At 37.8% G+C, this 20,000-nt stretch overlaps 1 protein-coding gene across 1 annotated transcript in view; it reads left to right on the forward strand.

Moving 5' to 3' along the window:
* Positions 1-20,000, forward strand: part of LOC131076960 (uncharacterized protein C16C9.01c) — a 174,595-nt gene that overhangs the window by 54,148 nt on the left and 100,447 nt on the right. The window lies entirely within an intron of this gene.

Consider the following 20,000-nt stretch of genomic DNA (forward strand, 5'->3'; position numbering starts at 1 on the left):
TCAAATTTGTGAGTTGATCCTAAGGGGGAGAGATTGTCCTTCTTAGAGGGAGAGATGCATGCGAATAATGCTTTGTATTTGTCTTTGGCATTGCTATCAAAGTGGAGGAGCATGTGAAAAACCTTGAAATTTTTTTAGAGTTGTTTGTCAAAGGGGGAGTTGATCCTTGTGATTTTGAGGGAGATTGTTGGATGTTGTTTTCTTTCTTTCCATTGATTGTTTTTCACATTCATATGTTGCCATCAATGCCAAAGGAGGAGATTGTTGGATATTAGAGTTGTTGGGATATGTTGTTGTCATTGATGTCGACATATTCGTGTGTTGCAGATAGTTGGTTTTGGTGATCTAGTGCAGATGTGCTGATGCGGTTTATTGGATTTTGAGATGCTTATCTCTAGTTGATTCAGTATGAGTTTCATGATGCTATATGGAGATTTGGTCGAGTTGTGAGGTCCGATATGTGGACTGGTTTTTCAGTGTTGCAGAAATACCACAACTTTGGCTAGTATTTGATTCATATTGCTCCGGAATGATGATATCTTGTGTTGCGGATTTTGGAGAGTGCTTGGGACGTTCATGTGTGTCCTCAATTCGGGTGGTTTATGATTTGGAACTTCGCAAGCGTATCTTTCAGTTTGTTAGTTGGTGTTCTTGAACTCCGGTGATGGTGTTAATGATGAATCTTATTATCTGAGCTGTTGCGATGATTGCGGAGGAATTCACGTTGCTTGTTGATGTTGATGTATCTTGTGTGTTCATTTGTCTCAGGATTTTGGGATTCCGTGATCTCCTCATTAGCTTTGCCATCATGTTCTCGTTGGAGATGAACAAACCTATTGTTATTGTTGCCATTAAAGTTGTCATGAATATGTGTTGATGGTGTATTCCTTTTTTGGGAATAATAAATCATCCTAGATTTTATCTTCCGATCAAGGCTCCAAGGCTTTAAGTTGAAACTCTTTTAGCAAATTCCCATACTTATGACAAATCCGACAATGGAAGGGGATATTTTCGTAATCCACCACTTGGTACTAATGATCCTTATCCACCACAAGAGAAATTTTGGTTGGCAAAGGTTTGCTAAGATCCATCAATACAAAAATATGTGCATAAATCATTTGTTCTAGTTGTAAAAGACTTTGATTCTAGTTACTTGTAAGTTGGAAATCCCAAATTCTACAAAATAATCGCAAAGCTTAAGAAATCCTTACCTGTGATAAAATGAATTGAAAATCATTATAAAATAATAAGAGATAATTAAAATATTTATAAATTATTATTTAAACCTTTATAAATGTATGTTTATTTATAATATTATTTTATGGAACTTTAACTCATAGTAATGCACTCATTATTAAAACATGTTTTATTTAATTATATACAATCTTAAATTTTTATTTACTATTAATATAAAGACATTTAAATATTTTTTATTTTTAAAACTTAATTATTCTTTGATTTAAAATCAAATTATCCAAAAAGAAAAAACAATTAATAGTAAAAATAGTTTTTAAGTTTTAGGATTTAGATTAAACAATAGGTATAAAGAATTTGTCAAGTGGTAATGCACAGAATATTGATGGTTTAGAGGCAGAATTTTTAAAGTGGGGAGTTGATCTCCTAGCTCCACATATCAAGAAGATCTTTAACGGAGTTACTCAAAACATCTTTCTGGCTGAATGGACAACTAGTGTTGTTATTCCTCTTCACAAAAGTGGAGACATCAATAACCCTTCTAACTACCGTACTATCATGGTCAACCCTCTCTTTGGGAAGATTTTTGGGAGCATGATAGAGTGTAGAATCTGTAAATGGCAGAAAAAGAGGGAAAAAGGGCAAGAGGACAGGCTGGTTTCTGGCCTAAACACTCCAATGTTGACCACTGCATCACTCTAAGACACTGAAAAAGTTTAGGACAGTCAAGGGGGAGAGGCCTTTTGCTGCTTTGTTGATTTCAAAAAAGCTTTTGACACTATCCCTAGGGATAAGCTTTGGCATAGGGAAGCACTTGGGGTTCCAGAGGAGTTTAGAGCTGCTGTCCACAAACTTTACGAGCAGGTTAGAGCCAAAATCAGAACTAAAGAGGGTATACTTGAATGCTTCGGTAGTGACATCGGGGTCAAATAGGGGTGTCCTTTGTCTCTCACATTGTTCGGTTTATATATAGATAAACTTGAAAAGTGGTTAAACAATACTAATGGAGAAGGTATCCAGTTGGCGAGATACGTGGTAAAGTTGCTTTTATATGTAGATGGCCTTATTCTTATTGCAAAATCAACACAAGGTTTGAGAGAGCATTTGAAGGCTCTTGAGCTCTTTTGTTAGGAGTTTGGGATGCAAGTGAATACTAGCAAAACCAAAGTCATGATTTTTTCTTTGAAAAGGAAGAAGCAGCAGGTTAATTTTATCTTCGAGGGTAGCCCCTTGGAAGTAGTGGTGGAATACAAATACCTAAGAATTGATTTTCACAATAAGCTCAGCTATGAGACATGTAGATCAAAAGGAGGATCTGAGGAGTGTGGAAAGCCTTATACCTTCTTTAGAATAGATGTAGGAAAGCTGAGTTGTGGGATTGGAAAACTAAGAAAACTCTTTTCAGTTTGTTAGTGGTGCCTGCTATCCTCTATGGGTGTGAAGTTTGGGGGAATAGCATGTCAAACCACAAATGGCAACAAAATAGAAAGAATTTAAAAACATCTAATCACTAGCAACCTCAAAGTCAAATCAACGATACCTTATGAGATTCTTTTAGTGGAAGCTGGTATGTTCCCAATTGAGGCCTCAACGGTAATTCGGTTGTTATGCTACTTAAAAAAGATTGAAAGTATGGATAAGCATCGCTGGCCCAAAATGATTGTTGAAGAGGACCTAAGGCGTAGGAAGAAGATGTGGCAGAAACAAAACAACAAGTGGATGAACAAATGGGATATAAATATGCATGATTGTTCTAGCGCTAAAGATGAGATAAAAAAGTGGGTATTAGAAAAATTCAAGAATACCATGTGGACAAAACAGTTAGGTAGAAAAAAAGCATACTATATTAAAGAATTTAACCATGCTTGGGATCATGATGAAAAAGTTTATTTGAGATCTACGATCAACAGAAAGGCCAAAATTTTAATTGCTCAGTTGAGGATTGGATCTCATCATTTGAGATGCGAAACTAGTAGTTGGAACCTGCCCAAAGAAGACTGAGAAGAAAGGACGTGCATTTTCTTCAGCAAGAGGGCGGTAGAAATAGAATGGCATTTCATCAAAGGAGTGTGCGACATGTGAGGATATTCACAATCAATTTGAGAACGAATTAAAGGTGGATAGTTTGAATGAACGTTTTGAAGAGACAAGGCTTCACAAAACAATGTGTTTCTTACTCAAAATTCATAATAGAAGGACCAACATGGAAAAGAACTTGAAAATGGGTTAATTTTGACTCTTGGTCCCTTAGATCGTTGGATCTCGTGGACGTCATTAAAATTCCTTCATTCATTCAACACTTTTTAGTTTTGAACTCAAATTTTATAAATTAATAAAATACATTAAAAATAATTCAATTTTTGTAGAAAGAAGAATGAAAGAAATTATATTGTCCATGTATGACCAAAAGTAGGTCAATGGGACTCAAGAGAACAACACTATACAATAAAGTGTTAAAAATCCCACCAAGGGGAAGAACAAAGATAAAAGATACAAAACAAAAGGGGGCAACCAATCAAAGTGGTTAAAAAATAGGTACAAATAGCTAAGAAAGGGGAACAAGAGCTCCAAAGAGCAGAGTAGTCACAAAGGAAAACTAAAGAACAATAAGCAACATTGTTTGGAGTAGAAATGGTGAAGTTGCTAGTGCCATCATTGATCATTGTAAAGGGGCCAATTCAAGATTTGATAATGTTCATTAGGGAGTGTTGAGGGATGGGAGGGGTAGTCCCACTAGGATCACACCTAATATTCATGGCCGAAGTAACCCATGGAGTATTGAAAAATCTTGTAATATGCATATGTCCTTGTGACCAGAGAGGTGGCCAGAGAGGAGAAGATCTATGTTGACAAGAGTAAGTAGGTTTGCACCGTTGGGAAGAAACATGACCATGATTTTGAGGGAGAACATGTTGAGGAAAAAGTTGTGAGAGATGTCTCAGAAGTCTATTTGCATCAATGAGAGTAGTGGTTTCTAAAGGCTATTTATGTATTCTAGTTTCGTGGATGTGCTAAAAGGAGGTGATTGACTTGGGGGATCTAGAATCTTGACAAACCACATGTAAGTATCTATGCGGAAGGTTGATGGACTTTTGAAGATAAAGAGCCAAACATTACTGGTCTTAATATTTAAAGAAAGTATATAGATTGTTACTTGAGTCTCGATAGAGGTAGTAATATATCCCTTAGATCTCATAATAAGTGGGGTATTTGAAGGTGAAATGTTCGTTGGTCTCAACCTCTTGGAGGGAGCAAACACAACAAATCCGGTCATGGTGAGGAAAATTGGTAATCTATCTCAACTTGTAGCTGTAGACACCTAAAATTGTCCTAGCCTAATCAAATAAATATTTTATTTATTTAATTATTTTATCCTAAGCCTTCTATTAAATAAATAAATATTTATTCATTTAATTAATTCATCAAGTCTCTTCTAACCTTTTAACCATTTAAATAAATATTTTTATATATTTAAATCATCCTTTCCCTAAATTAAATAAATATTTTATTTATTTAGTTGACCCCACCTCTTCTATTAATTAAATAAATCTTTATTTATTTAATTAATTCATTAGCTTTTTCCCTCCATGACAAGTGTCATTCATCTCTTAATCTCCCTGTAACCACCTCTCTAATATTTTCCTATTTTCTATACCTAACCTCTAATCTGAGTCGACCATTTATCCCTCCACCTCTTAATCTTAGCCCTCCATTTCTAGGGTACTCTGTATAAAAGAGGATCCTTTCCCTATCCTTTCATATCTCAATCAAGTGCAAGTACCCAAAATCTATCGAATTGCATACACAATCACTATCCATTCTCTATTGAGCTCTTGTGCACACATAAAATCTGAGAGCCACTACATCAAGTAAGATCAATGGAGATAGGAGGACAATGAAGACAAGCCGTTGAAGCATGTGAATGGTATAGCATTTATTTATTTGATATCTTGCTTGTTACTTGGTTCTTCATTGGTTTTATGTTGGATCCCATTGTAGGACTAGGGTTTTTAGTGGTTGAAGCTCTTAGGTTTTACAATATTTTAACATCCAAATCTAGCATAAATAGTAGCTGATAAGAACACACCCTCATTTGGCCGAGGGGAACCCTCAAGCCATGTTAGAAGATAGTGAGGGCGACAAAGTATATAAGTTCTAAATTTAATTTAGATGGCCTAATTAAATGGTAAAGCAATCAATAGAGATTAGACTAGAAATTTATAAGAGTTGAGATTGCTTATTGTAATTGAATTAGGTTGAGCAATGTGAGTTTATAAATATTCTGAAATGACAAATGGAAATTATGACTTGCTTGAAATTTGATGTGTTAATATCGAGATATTGTTATAGAGAGATGAAAACTAGAATTTGATATTGGATTAGTGATTAGAGGCCTTTAATGAATGCATCTTGAAATTTTTGGATGTCAAGAGAGGATCATGGTGGTGATTTGGGCCAACAAGCATGATTGCATCCTATGGATGTGATTACGTCTTTAGTTCGTATGGATCTTCGATTGTTTGCCACTGTATATACTTGTGTCAGAAATTGTGGTGCTAAAGTGTACCATTGAGGGTTTACTATGTACAAAGAGAAGAGCATTCAACTTCCTTGATGATAATCATGCCTTGAGGTTGATATAACAAGATCGAAATAGAGAAACAAAGAATGTTTGATGCTTATTAAATTGTGATTGAGTAGGATAAAATTTTTGGATGTCAAGATAGGATCATGGTGGTGATTTGGGCCAACAAGCATGATTGCATCCTATGGATGTGATTATGTCTTTAGTGCGTATGGATCTCCTATTGTTTGCCACTGTATATACTTGTGTCAGAAATTGTGGTGCTAAAGTGTACCATTGAGGGTTTACTATGTACAAAGAGAAGAGCATTCAACTTCCTTGATGATAATCATGCCTTGAGGTTGATATAACAAGATCGAAATAGAGAAATAAAGAATGTTTGATGCTTACTAAATTGTGATTGATTGAATTTGTGAATTTTAAATGCTTTCGTTTAGATTATGAATGTGATCTAGGAGGATGTCCTTAAATACATAACCCTAAACATACAATTTGAACTTTTGGCATGCATGTCGATTGTTAATGAGTGTAACCTAGGTTGGTTGGCTTTGGAAACAAGAAATTTGGATTCTAAAACTAGAAATTAGATTGCGCCCACGATTTTGTTTAGGGGATTGTAATGTCCCCTTCTCAGTGATGTGCATTCAGTGGTCCATTGGCCTATTCCGGAGACTCGTAGGCTATTTGGAAAGGAGAATTAGGGTTTCCTATTAAATAGGAGGATTCTTTTGTGTTTTCAGGGCATATATGTGGGAGTTTGACAGTTTGGATTCTGGATTCCTTCTGGGTTTTCAGAGAGCTTCAAGATGGTTCGACATGCATCTGCATCGAGTGACTTTTTCCTGACTTACTATTTTTAGTAAGTGCGACGGCTGCTCAGAATGTGGTTAAAATCACTTTGGAAACACTTACTATTTTTAGCAGGATGCTATTTTTAGTAAGTACTATTTTTAGCAGTTCTATTTTTAGCAGGATGTCAGCTGGCCTGTTCAGATGGCTATTTTTGGCAGGTCAGTTTGAGCAGTTGGTCTTCCAGCATTTTTTGGTGCTATTCTTGGCAGGGATTCTACAGCTCAGCTCAGATGACTATTTTTGGCAGTTCAGTTCAGAGCCCCAACTCAGTTCAGTTTTGGTGATTTCCAGCACTTCAGTCTCCAGCTCAATTTGGCAATAATCAATATTTGAGGAGAAGGCATTTTAATATATATTATACCTTAGGCATGAGGTATTAATAATTGATTATTTTATGGATGGACGACTTAGGAAGGGAGAAAATATTAATTTTATCCTAAGTCTATTTGGGCGAAAATTGCATATGACTTCAAGGGGGTCGTCATGGTGTTAATAAGTAAATTATAACTCAAGGCAAATGGGCGATTTTCTAAGTATATTGCCTTAGTAATATTTTTTATTTGGAAGTCATAGTTGGGCGCCCACTTTACACTTTATTTTATGACACTTATATTTATTAAAAAGGGCGAACTTGTGCAAGGAAATGAAATGAAATGCAATGCTAAATGTGGGTGAAATGGAATTGCATTTGGTTTGGGCGTATTTGGAGTGCATTTGAATTTGAATTTGGTTGGCAAAAAGTTATAAATAAGTGACTTGGGCTCTCATTTTGGTATCTTGAAAATCAGTGATGTTATGCTGCCGGATTGGCGACAGAACTTGAGGCTTCGGAGTGCGTCTCCCTAGTGCTACCCGGTTTCGTACTTGAAATACAGTACCTAGCTGTGCCTTGTATTCTTCTATCATTTTCAGAGCTTTGCCATAGACATCTTGGTGTTGCAACGATTCTGGACTTGCTGGTTTTGCCTGTGGCTGAAACACATTTTTGCTCACATCTCTCTGCTGGAGCGTCTAATAGTTATGGGTATTATTCCTATCTTCCTTCCCAGCACTGGCAAACAAGTTTGTAAGTTTTTAGCACATTTGTTTGAGTATTGATTTAATTATGCAAAATCGAAATTTCTAGTCTAGGCGTGGGTTTTTTTGGGTTGCATTGGGATGCGTGCAAAATAAAAAGAGGGTTGTTTGGGGTGTGGCTATGATTGGTTGTCATTGTATTGGATGTATGGTGGGATTGGGCTTGATTTGAATCAATTCGGGTAAAACTTGAGTGAGTTATGAGTATTTTCATGTTTTCATGGGCTGCTGGAACTGTACTTTCAGCCTGCAGAGCAGTGTAACAGAAAATTACAGTATTGTGTAGAAATCTGCAGTTAATCTTCTCATCTCATCTCCATATTGTAAGGATTGTCTCAGTAGTACTGAGCATCCCATTCTATCTGCTTTCATTTGTAATTCCCATTGCATAAGTGGAAGAGGCTGGCTTGCCGCCTTCTCAGTTTTGTAATTCAGTTTTCTTTGATAAATAGTCCTCCCGCTGAAATATGCGGTAGAGTGATGTTTTAATGTAATGTCCTCCCGCTGAATAAGTGGTCGAGTGATAAAGTTCAATGTTTTGGTCCTCCTGCTGAAATATGCGGTAGAGTGATTGTTAATGTAATGTCCTCCCGCTGAAATACGCGGTAGAGTGATTGAACTTCAATTTCTTGTAATTTTCCCTTGGTCGGTTTACCGCCAAGATGTTCAGTTTCTATCTTGCTGGATAAGCAGAAGGGGCTGGCTTGCCGCCCATGCATTGTAATTTTCAGTTTGTTTATTGATGCTGACGATCCCCGGAACACCGTATGCTCTCACCCTCCCAGTCTGGGCTCTCGGTGAACAAAAGGTGGAAGGGTTCCCTTTCAGTTGTTTTGCTTATTCCTCTAACCTTAACGGGTTATTTGTTGTGGATGAATTGTTATTGGCCTGAAAATCAAAAAAAAAAATTAGTGGGATATTACAGGGATAGTGCAATTTTAGTCCAAGAAGGCAAAATGTTTGGGAATCAGGCTATTGATATTTTGATGATTTAGCATAACAAATTGCTAGATTTAGGATTTAGGTAAGTGAGTGTGCCAAAAGAAAAAAAAACTAATGCTAGTACTATGCGTTTATGATATTCACGCAAAGTGTTGTAAAATATAGAGTCAAAAGTGTGAAGTATGCACTTTTCTCATCCACATTTTGCTCCTACTTTGTTGTGCTTTCAAATTTAAATGAACAAGCATGCCAAAGTAGAAATAAAATGAATTACACCCATAACAAATATAGATCTTCTGGAATATGGAAGTTTGATCCATTGGAAAAGTTGTGCCTTTTTGTCCTTGATATGTAGCAAGTGTCCATTATGTCTCTCATATTGTTGAAGGAAAAGAACCATGTGAAACTGCACATAAATCTGAAAAAGAATTAGTAATGATAGGCCCCTCAAATTGTGTATACTATGAAGGAGTACACACAAATTGAGTATGATAACTAGTGTTTCTTCGAATTTTTTAGGATTGGGGGGACAAGTTTCTAGGGACAACAAACATTTTCCAAAATTTTGGGGACGATAGGGGGATGGCTTCATTAAAAATATATAATAATATATAAATGTTTTATTAGTAATTTATGATACTTATCATAGATGTGTAAATTTTTGCGATGTGTTAAAATATTGCTAACCACTAAACCTATCATGATGAATTTATCACTTATTGTCTATTTATACCATAGTCACTAGAATTGCAAGGAATCACCTAGACTTGACGAGTCACGAGGAAGGCAACCCTAAACGGGTCTAGAAGACTCGGCAACTAGGTACTCGCTAGACTCACCAAGCCTAGGCGAGTCTCGATGGGAACACTAAAAAATAGTTGGGCAAGTCAAAAACATTAAAAAAAAGCAATTAACTCAAAATTTATAGTCTTATATTTGTCTCCTCCACCCATAAAGCAACTTAATTTCATTTTCAAGCCAAAGGAGAAAGAACAAAGAGAGTTTTGAGCCAAAATTGGATTGCATTTAAGGAAAATGAGCAAGGAGATTGAGCAATTGGTGGTCAAACCACATTTGGGCAGGTCTGTAGCTACTTTTGGTGCACCCAAAGGAGTTTACAAAGGATTGGGAAGAGCCCACCATTGATTTGCCCACCATTGATTTGAAGCAAGATTTAAGAGGTGAGTTTGTATTTTGAAGGTTTCTTTTTTATTTTTATTTTAATTAAGATTCCATCTCTCTTTTATATTTCTTTTTTCCTTTTTTTCTTTTGTAACAACATCTACCAACTTAACTTGAAAATTATTTAAGGTTTTATAAAGTAAATAAGCATATGCTAAATAATCACAAGAAAGTTTTTTCCTTTCATAAATCATTTATTTCACATGATTAATATAAAAATGGAAATACATTTGATGCAAGGAAATGATATGTAACATTTCAACAATAAAATAAACGACATTCTTTTTCTTTCAAATTATGTACATACTTTGCATTAAAGCAATATGTTTACAAATACATATGAAAATGTTATAGAAACTACTATATCCGGAATCCTGTTTTGTTTCACAAGTCTTGGCAAGTCATTTGCGGAAGGGAGAGCATCACCGGAGCACTTTTCCTCCAACCACAGACAGGTGGTTTGTTATGACGTTTCCACACATCGCCCCATTGCAAATGGGGCCCCCACTTATTTATGCTTTCTATGATAGTGGTAGTCTTTTGCTATTAACCTGTGTGTTGAAGAAGCCGGTGAGTCAAAAGTTAATCAAGATAGGATTGTTTCTTTAGGATGGAGTGAAGTCAGTCAGTTATCAAAGCTTTTGGAATGGATGACTCATCTTTTGCTTGCAGGGCTAGGAATGAAATGAACGACTAAGGCACTGACAGTGACTTCCTTTGCTCTTTCATGGCATTAACAGTCACTTCCTTTGCCCTTCCTTGGCATTGACTGCCTTCTTTTGCCCTTCCCGTGAGATGTGAAATGAGATGATGTCAAGTGAGGAGGTTTGATAGGGGAATCCCTTGGATAAAATTTCACCAAATTATACAAGATTTCCTTGCCATCCCGTAGGTCTGATTGCATTTTGTTGAAAGGCAGGTCGCATAGGGCAAAATTTGGTTAAGTGTATGAAAATTTCCTTTGCTCTCTTGTTGGAGTGAAATGACTTCCATTGCTCCTTCAAAGGAGCGAACTTCCTTCCCTTGTCACCTAGGAGGCCCAAGATGCCTTGAATTGCAATATGGAACCTTGGTCAAGCAATAAATTTGATTTTTAACTGGCAACCTGAAAATTTTGCTAAGTATGTGCAAACTTCCATTACTCCTCATTGGGAGCAAACTTGCTTCCTTTGCTAATGGAAGGGAGCGAACTCACTTCCTTTGCCAATGGAAGGGAGCAAACTTGCTTCCTTTGCCAATGGAAGGGAGTGACATAACTTCCATTGCATGCTCGAAGGTGATTTGGTGAACTTGAACAAATGAAGGAACAAATTGGTGAAGACATGATGGAATGAAGCTGGAAAGTTTGAAGTTTAAGTCATTTCCCTTGGTCTCTCATTGCAGCAAATTCACTTCCTTTGCCAATGGAAGGGAGCGAACCTACTTCCTTTGCCAATGGAAAGGACCGACATGGATTCCAAGGCATTCTTTTAAGATAAATTTGATGAATTTACATGCATGGAGAACAAAACCTTAAGGCATGAATTGATGAAAAGGGACAAATTAATAAAAAAATTGCTAAGAGCAAGTTAGATGGCAAATTCAATGCACTTCCTTTGCCAATGGATGGGAGCGAACTCACTTCCTTTGCCAATGGAAGGGAGTGAACTTGCCTCCTTTGCCAATGGAAGGGAGTGAACTTGTTTCCTTTGCCAATGGAAGGGAGTGAACTTCCAATAACCACACTCAGCAGCACGAACAAATACATTTTGGCACCAAAATTTGGATTCAAAAGGAAAATGTTTAATGCCAACCAAGTTGGCCACCTTAAGGAGATAATATTAATTTTCTTTGAATAAATGAAGTCGGCCTATAACCCAAAAGACACATCTTTTCCTTCAAAGGCCTATAAAGGTCAAGTCAAAATTAGCCATTTAATCACAAATTCAAAGTGATTTCCTTCTCCAAACAGCAAATTTAAGAGCAAAGCAGCTATTATAATCAGCAAAACAGCAAACCCAATCAGCAAGGGAGCAAATCTGATCATACAAAGAACAACGAATTTGATAAGAAATAAAGAAAATTTGATTAGGTGCAAGGCAAATTCATTCATCTACCTGTTGTGACGTTTTCACACATGCCCCATTGCAAATGGGGACCCCTGCTTTTTTGCTTTTTAGGGTTTGTCTTTTTAGGTTTTTTAGGGTTTTGTTAGTTATCCTTTGCATTTTGAGTGTCGCCAAGGGGATCACATGGATAGCAAGTCCGGCTTGAGTGATGTCTTGATCTTGAAATTTGGCTAAGTCTGGAATGTCCTGAAATTTGGCTAAGTTTGAAGACCTGATCCTGAAATTTGGCTAAGTCTGGAAAGTCCTGATCCTGAAATTTGACTAAGTCTGGAAACTGAAAAACCTCAAAAAACTAGATTTTGCAATATAACTCTTGGAGGTCCGAAACCACTCTCAAACATCCTGAAAGTATATATGGAATATAACATCCTGATCCTAAAATTTGACTAAGTCTGGAAACTGAAAAACCTCAAAAAACTAGATTTTGCAATATAACTCCTGGAGGTCCGAAACCACTCTCAAACATCCTGAAAGTATATATGGAATACAACTTAAAGTATAAGTGACATTTCCTTCTAAATGTTATATTCCATAAAAGTTATCCTGATAGAGAGTTCAAAAAGTCAAATTTCGCTCCTGTCCTTCACTGAGGATCCAGAGCGAAAAGCGCTCCTGTCCCTCTCCAAGGGTCCAAGGCGAATCGCTCATGTCCCTCACCAAGGGTCTAGAGCGAAAAGGCTTAGTGGAGTCATTCCTGGCCTTGTTTGGACAAATTGAGACATCAAAGGCATGATGGAGGACAAAATGAACGTGATAGAGCATCCAGACTTGATTAAGGACGATGAAATGATGGAGTATTTGTCTAGAAAGGTAAATTCGCTCCTGTCCCTCACCAAGGGACCAGAGCGATTTTATTCATATACACATTTTTAGACCTTGTTTGGACTCGAACTTTTATTCATGGCGTGTAAAGAGATGATATTTTCCTCAGCGAAGGAAATTTGAAGTGAAAAGTAAAAAGATTTGGCCCTGAGAGCAAAAATCGCTCCTGTCCCTCACTGAAGGACCGGAGCTTGAATTCCAACTTTGCATTATCCTTGCCAGATTTAGGTGATTTCGCGATTTGAAGAGGTCAAGGGAAGTATGTTTTACTCGTTGAATATAATTTGAGTGGCTTACAATGAAGAGAATTGACCCAGGTTGCAATAGGCGCTCCTGTCCCTCTCCAAGGGACCAGAGCGAAAATTTCAAATGGACCTAATAACCCAACATTTTGAAGTGTGAATTTTGTTTCCGAGACTCAAAATAGAACAAAGAACCATGTTTTACGCCTTGGGGTAATTGGATATTAAGAATTTATGCCAAGAGCTAAAGGGCGCTCTTGTCCTTTACTCAAGGACCAAGGCGATTTTCATAAATCAATCACTTCTTTCCAAAAACCACGTCAAGGCAAAGTTAAAGCAAAGCCAAAATGCCTTTCAAAGGACGATGAACAAGGAATTGCCCCAAAAGTCAACAATTTCAAGCTCAAATGCAAAATTCGCTCCTGTCCTTCACTGGAGGACCAGGGCGAAAATCCTTGGGAGAGCTCATTTAGCGTCGAGAAAGCGAATTGGACATGCATGAAGCAAACAATAAAGATCATTGCCTACCTCACAACTCGATTTGGCAATTAAAGAGACAAAGACCAAAGGCAAAAGGTAAGGTTCGCTCCTGTTCCTCACCAAGGGACCAGGGCGAAAATCCCTAGAATATTGAGTTTGCCTTGCAAAGGACAAGTTAAGCATGTATGGAATGGATGGATGAAATCATCACTTGCCCTGTAGCATGAATTGGCGATTAAAGAGACAAGGATCAAGGATAAAAGACAAGTTTGCTCCTGTCCCTCACCAAGGGACCAGGGCGAAAGTACTTTAAGGCACACTCCTTCCACAAAAGGAATGAATTAAGCTCAAGTTTCCCAATTAAAATGCTATTTTGGACGTCCAAGAGGAGACTTTGAACGTGAAAAACAAGAAAAACAAGGTTAAAATGCATGGGCGCTCCTGTCCCTCTCCAAGGGACCAGAGCGATGAGGTTGATATTCATTATTCTTCCCATGCTTGGACACCAATATCCTTCAAATTGCATTAAATTGCCAAATTCGCTAAAACCTTGAAATATTTTAATTAAATTGGCATTTAATAAATTAATTTTGAGCCTTAGAAAAATCAAAATTTTTAATAATAAAGGCATTCAAAATTAATTATTATTAAATTAAATTTAAAAAATGGAGCGCTTTGAGGTATTATTTTAATGTTTTTATAAAGTCAGCCTCTTCTTTTATTAAATTTTTATTTATTTTTGGCCTATTTTCCAAGTCGGCCTATGGGAAATTGCAATGGTAAGCGCCTATATAGTGGGGGTATCTTGAGTGATGTTAATCCATCATTCACTCATTCACTCAAGTGCGATTTGGAGAAGAGCAACAAGGTGCGAAATTTGGTCTAGGAAGGAGCGATTTTTGTTGAAGGCTAGAGGTGGAGCGATTTTTGTTGAAGGCTAGAGGTGGTGAAGTTGATAGAAGAAGCACATTTTGAAGACTTCGATCCACATTTTGCCTAGCAAACTTGCTTAATTTTGCATCTTTTCTTAGATTTAGTTCTCAAGTGGAGGTATGGCGAGATTCTCCTAGTCTCAATTTTGAATTTTGAATTTTCAATTTCAAGTGGCTTAGTTAAATTTAGGAAATGAGAATTCAAAGATTTATCATGAGGTTTCCTAATTTAAAACTTAAATCCTCTTTCTAGTCTATATTTCCACGTTGCAAAACATGTTACTAATTTTGAAATGTTGTGTAGGTATCAAGATGGCGACTCCCAAACTCGAAGGATCTACAAGTCGGAAGGCTCTCATCAAGGAAAATCAAGCCAAATTAAGGACGGTCTCCTCCAGGACGATCAAGCAAGGACAAGGGCGACCTCCTCCAGTCTAGCATCGACAAGGACGGCCTTCTTTGGACTAACGTCATCAAGGGCGACTTCTCCAATCCAGTATTCCAAGGCAAGGTACATCAATCGTCCTGCACATCAAGGACACAAGAAGTCAAAGCAAAGGGTTTGTTGAAGAAGTAGATAGTTCCAGATGAATTAATTAAAGCTAGCTTCTCAACAACATCAAGTTGAATATCTACCAAGTTACAAGTGTCAGACGAGGTGGCATCCTAGTCATCACTTCTCCAGTCAGATTGATCCACCTCAGCATGTCCAGATTCAATGTACCTAACTCATGGAAGGTGGCACAAACTTCAATGTACCTACCCCGGCTATTCATTGGTGGAATTTTCCAGAGAGGACATGTGTCCAAGCAATACAATTTTATCATTGGTCAAGCATTAAATGTTATGTAATGGTTGTAACAAACCCTAATTAGGGTTTTCACTGTTGAATCTTGGCCATTGATCTCAAATCGATCTAAGCCATCGAATTGTATTGAGGGCACTATATAACCCCTGACATTTCATTTGTAAAGGCAGTTAGAAGGATATAGAAGCAGATAGATAGAAATAATAGGAAGGAGTTAGTGAATAGAGAGTAGTTAGCTAGTTGATAGAATAGCAATTAGAGTAGAGTAGAGAGAGAAAGCAAAGATTGTTGCCAAGATGTTGTTGTAAAAGACTTGTAACTTCATTGAAGAAATGGTGAAATTTATGGGTCGATTCAACAATTTGCATGGTCTCTATACTTCTCATATTTGATTTCATGTTATTAGATGAGTGGAAGAAATGTGCTTGATTGATGGTGAAATTCGTACATCCATACTACTAGCAGTTTGTTGATTGCAGACTTGCCTTGTGTAGTCAACTCGAATCGTTCAGCTTAAGCTTAACTTCAATTGTCGCTTCTTCATTGATATGCATCAGCTTGATGGTGTCTATGCCTGCAGTGATGATTTGAACATCATAAAGCTTTCCTTCGAAGATCGCACTAGCCTTGTGGAGATGGTCCTGCAATGTCAAAACAAGACTTAGTTAGAATTTCATCAAAGATCAATCATTGCTCCTACATTCTTAGTATTAGGATTAGGTCCTTTCCTCACCCTCATTTTTTTCTTTTTTTTTTCAAATCAAAGCTAGTAAGAGCCTGTGTTCCAGCAATATTCAAAGCAGATCAGACGTTCAATCATCAAATGTAAGTCCCCTTGTGATTCCAGCAAATCACATCATACCACAGAGAGCTTATCCACACGTAGAGACCCTACATCGAAGAACCTTGAAGTCACCCTGATTGATCCTTTTCGCGATATCTTCAGCATTCAGAGACTTTACTCAAGAGAGGATAAGGTACCCTTGGGTATTTTATTCTGTGTTTGATAGTGTACAAAATACACGTCAACACTACCTCCAACATCAGCGAAATTCATAAGAACTATCAGACATATCTTTGGATCAGGTGCATCAATTCAGGTTAAAATCGTTCAAATCAGAACACATAAGGAATAAAAGATGAATGAAATTTGGTATATGTTATGTGTGTTTGATAACTATTTGTTTGTTTTGTAGGTGGTAAAGGAGGAGATCAAAGGGGGCAGATTGTTGTAATGAGATGACTACAAAGTAAGAAAATTTGTTGTGTCCCAACCATTACTTTTTGTGCCATCAATGTTCCCAACGGCTAGATGCTGTGCTAGTTGGCACCTACCAAATGGAAGGTCGGCGGCTAGAGTGTCGCCTTCCCCAAACATTTCCAAGTGTCCTTCTGCAGCACATTAACTCTCGAGCCCCTATCAATGATGGTGTTCGCCAACTTTTGGTCCATTATTTCCATCTCGACAACAACCAGCTTCCTTGCATTGCTCATCATCAACAATATTGGATCACTAGCTTCATTCCCTTCGTGTGTTGGTTTTCCTGTTAATTCCTCTTGTGGCTTACATTATTTCTGGATGGCTGTGTTGTCACTGACTGTGTTGGAAATTTCCATTCTCAGTTGCGACATAGTTTGAAGAAGGTCTGCCACCTTGATGGGTATGGTTGTCTGTAGCACCTGCCAAACTATGTTCATCTCTGACTCTCACAATGATGTACTTGTAGTTCCATTGGAGGTTACTCCTTCGCCAATAGTTGTTCTCCTTCGGCTTTGGCTTCTCGGAGTCATTCCTTCTTCGTACAAGCATTCGGGTACATCGCCTTCTTCATCTGTGCCCTCGTGATTGCTAGAACTGCCTCGTCTTGTTTCTTTACATCCAACATATTAATACCCTTTTGCTTCGGGTAGTCGGTGTCTTCATGATTCTTGGGTCCACACCATTTGCACAATAGTTGTATGCTGTCTTTCTTATTCTCGTAGTCTCTCGCAAAGTGTCCCCATTCACTACATTGTCGGCACTGTATGATAGGACATCCTTTGGAGTCATACTGTATTTGATTTCGCCCTTAATAATTGCCTCGTGATGCATTATGTGGTTCCAATGGAGTAGACTCTCCCTGTGTGAAGAGTACTTGTGTACTTCTCGTCTTCAAATTGTATGGGCACTCCTTGATTGAATGCCCTAGCACTTGGCAAATCTCACAAAAAATATTTCTAGGACAATTACCTTTCGTGTGCCCCTCGCTTTTGCATTCAGTACACCATAGTTCATTACTTTGTTTATTGGTTCCTTTCTCGGCCTTCAATTCTTTCATCATTCTCAACATATCTCGTTGAAGGGCTTGTAAGGTTTTGGATTCTTCGTCAGTGCTACCTTTGGTGCTCTTGTCATTGTCAGTCACTCTCTTCCCTCGGGAGGAGGTTTTGTTTTCACTCTTGATGTCCATCGCCCGATTGTAAGCATTAGCATACAAGGAGGGAGGCACTACTTTCATCTTCTTGCGCAGCGAGGGTATCAATCCCTCAGTGAACCACCTCTTCTTCAACCCATCGGCTGGCTGGTTCTCCATTTTGTTCAACAGTTCTTTGAGCCTACGGTTGTAATCGCGTACACTCTCATTTTTCCCTTGCTTGGTATTATAGATTTTTGCCACTATCTCGTTGTCATCCCTCAAGAGTTTGAACTCCTCTTCGAATGCCTACTTTAGTTCACTCCACCCGGTCTTGTCCTTAGCATCTAGGTCTGTGTACCAATCAATAGCAATTTCCCGAAGGGTGGCGGGAAATGCCTCCAACCAATAATCATGGTCATCTTGGCCACTCGCCTCCCATATCGTTATACATGTCTTACAATGCCGTACGAGATCCTCCAATCCATCCCTTGCAAATTTAGGGAGTTTCTGCTTCTCCTGGGTGTTCATCATTGTTTTCACTCGGAAAGTACCGGAGGAGTCTTCGGCTCAGGCCCCCTTATTCTCGGTTCCTGGGCGAGGGACAAGTTCTTGCAAATTGGTTTCACGCCTGCTTCTCCCTTGTGTGTCAGATTTGGGAGACTATTCTGACTGCTACGTTCCAGTGCTTTCTCTGCACTCTTGACCACGCACGCGTCCTCTACACATCCACCTCTAGCATCCCCAACACTCCAGGTACTTCCAGGTGTGCCGGACTTGGGTGGACTGTTTCGACCGCCACGTTCCGGTGCTTTCCTTGCACTCTTGGCCACGAACGCGTCTTGTACACATCCACCTCTAGCGTCCCAACACTCCAGGTGCTTCTAGGCTTTGACTCGTCCTTGTGCTCCCTCCGGCTAAGGGTTGGTGAATCAGCTCATCGCTTGGTCTTGACCACCACGTGGCCTCTTCTCACCTTTATTGGGGTCTACGGGCATGAATCACTCAAGGCTGACCCGATTTCTTTTAAGGAAACGACGCCAAAATGTTTGCTGCTATATCTGATAAATTAAGTACAGGAAATAATAATACAAATGATAATGCATACCAGACACGGTAGTAAAATATATCTTTATTCGCATATGCAGTTATTACAGAGAAGAAAACCAGAGATGGTCGGCCAAGGATTACAATTCACCTGACTATACCATACTCCCTTCCTTGGCGGTACACAACATATTTAAAGGACCCAATGGTTGCCGAGAGGAACACAACCGTCAATCAACCGACACATTAACTACCGGATAGTGACAACCCACTTAATACAAACAATTAATACATTGGTAGATAACAAATAATATCAAATATAACCATAGGCATTTTATGCCAACTACAAGGATTTAGTCACAAATGAGTTTGCTAATTTTTAAACACTCCATGGTCAAAGCATTTCCGCTTTTCATGACAAGTACAAGAAGGATCCTCATGTTTTGTGGTATGTCCATGGCCAAACATTCCAACATCTACAACCTCTTGCAGTTAAAGTTTTATTGCAATTTTTTTTTAATTTTTATCTAAAATTTTTGAAATTTGAATTTTTTTTTGACATAATTTTGTATGTTTGAAGTTTCATTTATAATTTTATAACTCTCTCTAACTTTGCCTCAATAAGCTGCCATTTTATCTTCATTTGTGCAAAATCCAAGAACTTAGTCCTTTGTCCACTCAATAGAGCACAAATAATTGGCATAAAAAAGCCATAAGATTTGGTTTATGTGCATTCCAACTTGTGCCTTCTTTCACCACTAACAAAATTACTACAAGGAAGGGGCAATGAATTTGTCGATGTAGAGCTAAAGCATACTGACTTAGATGGTTCTACTTTCCAATAATCTTCATTTTTGGAGGTGTTAGAAAGCCAACATACTTATAGTCAAGTGCTAGTGGCACTCCTTGTGGTTCTTTTAATCCACCTACATCATCTAATGTCAATGAAGAGGATGATGATGACGTTGATATTTATGAATATATGAAGCTGATTGTTGATTTTATTGTTTTAATAGTGAACAATGAATATCTATCATGACATTTGAGTTTGACAAATTGGCATTGAAGTAGTATTTGTAATTTTTATGGTGGTTTTGTTTATTCAATGCATGCTATTTGGTCATTTGAACTAAATTCCTTTTTTATGCTGCAAATATGTAAATATTTATGATTTTATATGTTTATGTATGGATTAATCCAAAATCTCCTATGTCCTCAAAGAAAAAAGTAAATAAAATAATTGCCATACTGGTATAGCTGAAGCCAAACCAGTAGCTTAAATTAATATTATTAATAATATTACTATGAAGAACAAGATTACCAAGGAATGAAAAAC

Source organism: Cryptomeria japonica, chromosome 9 (assembly GCF_030272615.1).
Source record: "Cryptomeria japonica chromosome 9, Sugi_1.0, whole genome shotgun sequence".
Classification (NCBI taxonomy): domain Eukaryota; kingdom Viridiplantae; phylum Streptophyta; class Pinopsida; order Cupressales; family Cupressaceae; genus Cryptomeria; species Cryptomeria japonica.